The sequence below is a fragment of the Lepidochelys kempii genome, chromosome 4 (genome assembly GCF_965140265.1).
Source record: "Lepidochelys kempii isolate rLepKem1 chromosome 4, rLepKem1.hap2, whole genome shotgun sequence".
Lineage (NCBI taxonomy): Eukaryota > Metazoa > Chordata > Testudines > Cheloniidae > Lepidochelys > Lepidochelys kempii.
The window spans coordinates 114,705,691-114,710,217 of NC_133259.1; positions in this window are offsets into that span (position 1 = coordinate 114,705,691).

The following is a 4,527-nucleotide window of genomic DNA, read 5'->3' on the forward strand; positions in this document are numbered from 1 at the left end:
AAGGGAAGTTATTTTACGTAACATCTTAATTGTTCAGTGTGTTGCACTTTTCTGAATTAGTAAAGACGCAATGAAAATTGTTGGTAGCTATTTCAACAGTATAATTCCATTTATTCCTGGTGGCTCTCACACTGTTGCTATTAAGACAAGCAGAGCTGCACTACAGTTCATGGTCAGTGCACCAACAAACTGTCATGTTTGTTGGTAAATTAATGGAAAATGTTGGCAAATTATTGGGATTAATGGACTCAAAGGAGGTTGTCCAGAGGCCTTAGTGTTCGGCTGATGGTTTTCATTTTCAGTATCTCTTTGGTCCTGCCTCACAGACTGGGTTGCTGCCATCAAACAAGTGTTACAGGCCAAGCAAGTTTACAAACCATTTAAGTGCGTTTTCAGGCTTTGTGCCAAAACGTCTTTACAGATATTAAAGTCTTTGAAATTTAAATGACTCCCACTAATCTTGTTTCTTTTGAAGTTTTTTTGGTGTCTGGAGACTCTTATAACCTAGAGGGCATACTGTTGGCTTCTTTATAAGGAGCTTCTGGATTTGTGCACGGGAAGATAACTCTCTGCACTGATGTCCCCTAGCCAATGTGATAACCTTGCTTCTTGTTAGGCTTTGGTACCTCACTTGTGTTGAAAATATTTAGATATTTCCATTTAAGACTGCATCATTTTGACACAGTGTCATGTGTCAAACCAGAAAAAAACTCCTGAAACAACAACTGATTGCATGAAAGTTAAGACCAAAAGACCTAGTTAGTAGTCCGAGGAGTTGCTGACAGTGTTCTATGGCAGTGAAGGAGATCTGTATGTTCTCATCAGGAAATGATGACATTGCCATTCCTATTTGAAAAAAGCATGGCTTTATATGCAGCTAGGAAACCCACCTGTGGTCTAGGTACCAGTTTATACAATGTCTTTATTTTATACCAGAAAAAACATAATTAAAAGGTTTCAGCTTCCCTGTTTTATTTTCAGCTTCATCTTTGATAATGTGGGCCTGTTGGAAGTAGAAAAATGCTATCACCATACAAGAATAGGATGTGTCCATTAGCTATTGTTTCAGACTCTCTGGAAACTCAGGCAGAATCTCTGCATCTGTTTCACTCCATGTTATGACAACTTTTTTTCACAACTATAACATCATTTGTTTTACACAAAAGCTAAGACACTTGAAAACAGTTTAGAGATTTGATATAATCCCTTAGACGGAAGTCCACACATGCTTAGGGAAACACTGTGACCTCTTGCCAGCAGGTGCAGACTGGAAGAAAAAACAAAAGCTTCTAACTGGTAGGCCACAGTGGTTTCTGTTTGGAGAAGATGGGAAAGAATTTCTGCTGTCTGTTTTGAACCTTTTTTTGTAGCTTTTTCCTCTCTCTCTCTCTCTCTCTCTCCCTGTTTTCTTTCCCCCCTACGATTGCTTTTTGGTCAACACCAAAGGCCTTTGTGAAAACAGCTCATCTATTCAACAGACCTTATTTTGTCCCCTGTTTGTTTCTCTTTCACTCTCACACTTCCACCACCATCCTTGGGCCCAGTACCAGAGGCAAAGTGTGAGTAGGCATCAGTCAAGAGCAAGGAAAACCCATCTGTGCCTTTTGGCCCTTACTTGTCAGGTCCCACAAGCAGGTTTGTCCCATCCAAGATGAAAGGTAAATCTAGCAGCCTTTGTCACTGAGAAAGGGAGAAACCAGTGACCCTGTGGATCTCTCACCCTCCCTTCTGCTTCTGGAGATGCCCTGGGACAGTCTGTCCCTCTCCCCCCAGATAGAGGAACATTTGGGGGACATTGCAGGTGTTGCAAACTCCTTCCTCCATCTCTTTCATGCTGGGTAGATCTGTTCACATTGTAGGGGGCTCTTGTTGCAGGATTTCTCTTTGAAAAGGGGTTCTCAACCTTTTTCTTCTTGAGACCCCCAACATGCAATAAAAATTCCTTGGCCCACCTGTGCCACAACTGTTTTTCTGCATATCCAGTAGCTTAAAAGCCAGGACTGGCATTAGGGGATATCAAGCAGGGCACAGGCGTCCCCCCCGAAGCTGCTTTGTTCAGCCTGTGGCTTCAGCCCCACATGGCAGGGCTTGGGCTTTCTGCCCTGCGCCCCAGCAAGTCCAGTACTGACCCTGCTCTCTGGTTTATTTTGGCAGACCCCCTGAAACCTGTTTGCGGCCCCATAAGGGGCCCCGGACTCCTGGTTGAGAACCACTGTCTTAGATGAAACAACAGCCTTCAGCCCCGCTGCATGCACGTCCACTTGGCAGCTGGAGAGGGGACATACCAAATGAGTGCAGCCACATTGTACAAAGGGCAAGTTGAAGACACTCTCTTCCCCCTTTTCTGCAGTCCCCTCTGCGACCCTGTTCCTGCCCAAATGCACAAAGATTCAATTCTGACTTGCTGCCAGGCTATGAATTACGGAGTGCTGTTTGAGGCTTCTCATAATCCAATGCATTTTCAGTAAGGAAGTAGAGAAAAACAGCATGCACTCAACACAGACGCAGTTGGGTCCCGCAGTAACAGATGATGGAGGAAGAGTCATGGTGGCAGCAGGAATTACTGTAGCAGCACTGAGGTCCAATAGCTATACTTGCTTGTTTCAAGGACCTTTGAGGAAGGGGTTGAGCAATGGAGAGGGACAAACTGGTGGAGGAAGGGGATGATCTTGCATGCTTGGTGAGGGAATCTCGGAAGCTAAGGGGTGAAATAGGCACCTTCCTTTTCCTCATTGCTGTGTGTATGCTTCTTCCCCCCCCCCACCAAAATACATTCTGGTTTTGCATTTAGAAAATCTAGTCACCCTAAATGTGCCATAACAAGTGCAATTCAGTGTCTTTTACAGCGGGGTCTCTCGCTGGAAGAATGCTTTGAAAGGGATAGTGTTTCCTTGAAATATGGAAAGAATCCTATGACAAATTATTCAATCAACCTGAAAGCAGCATTTCTGAGTGTGAATGGGAACGGTGGCGCAACTAAAACGATCCTGCCTCTGGGGAGAAAAAGGCCAAATCAGAGACCAGCAGCTGCATCTTCACTTTGAGGTGAAAACCACAACATGATTATTCAGCTAGCTTTGTGGGGACAGTGTTTCTACAAGCAGAAAATTCATATAGCTGCTGCTCACATGCCTAGCCATGCGCATAAGCATCAGGCACTGCTGCTATGCCATTATGATCAGTGTAAGGACCTTGGGTAGGTTTTTTAAATCAATATTTCTTGGAATGATATGACCTAATGTGGTGTAAATAAAGTACCTACTAATTAGTTATTTATTATAAAAGGTATCCTGCAGTTTAGCATTGCCATTCAGTTTATGTTGTGTACTTGAATCACTTGTTGCTTCTGATACATGTTACTAATTGCCCATTGTTTAGTTACCCTTTTTTCTTTAATTTCTGCACCATAATTAAGAGAACTTTAGACCGTGTTAGCGCTTAGACTTCTAATGATATTAGTTTCAGAGGAACAGCCGTGTTAGTCTGTATTCGCAAAAAGAAAAGGAGTACTTGTGGCACCTTAGAGACTAATATCTGGATTTAATTACTAAGAACCAAGGGTAAAGTTCTGTGATTACAACCCTTCGCATGTGCATACAGGGGAACTGTATGCACTGTTATTACTAATAGGTCTGCATGGCCCTTGAAAGCACAGCTCCCTGTCCTGAGAAGTTTACAATATAATTTCCTGAAAACTAAAGTTGGTTGGGCATTTTTGTCAAAACCAGAACTTTTCATGGAAACATTTTTGTTTTGACACAAATTTCACTGGGAAGATTTCTCAGGTCCAAGGTAGAGTTTCTGGTCAAAGTAAGAGACCGCTCCCAGAATGGGCCAGAGAGAGACTGATGGTTAGGGCACTAACCTGCCTATTCATTTTGTGGTTTCCACCTCAAATCAGGTTGGGCAGGGACTTAAAGCTAGGTCTTCCACATCCTAGGCAAGTGTCTTAACCACAGTGGGTGGGTGTGGGTGAGACAGAGAGATATTGTTTGGAGGTGGGGGTTGGTGCGTGAGAGAGAAAAAGTTAAAAAAGTCTTGGTGTCCTTCTGATGCAGAATGAAAGGAAATGTCAAAACCTTGATTTCTTGCTAAATGGAATTCTGGTTTTCTGGCCAGCCCCAGTCAAAACAGAGTGAAAACAGATGGGGGTGGGGTGAGGAATTCAACAGGGAAGAGTAATGATAATTTGTATTTTTTGTATCTTCTTGCTTCCGGATTTGTTTGGGGAGTTGTGCTTAGAGTTCAAAAGGTCAAGTACAAGAATACGTGTAGATGATGTTAGCTGAAGAGAAAGTTAGTGGTGGAAAGCCAGCCAAACCAAGTGAGTTTTACAGGATGATTTGAAATATGAGAATGGAGTCACTTGGAAAATAAATTGCCAACAGAATACAAGAGCCTTAAGCATAGATGTCTTTTAATGTAATTAAATAATGATTTTAGAATGACCTGTGTTCCACTCTACTGCAAATAGATTTTTTTTTTGTGTTAATACACGTTGACTTGTGTTTTCTGACCCATAGCCTG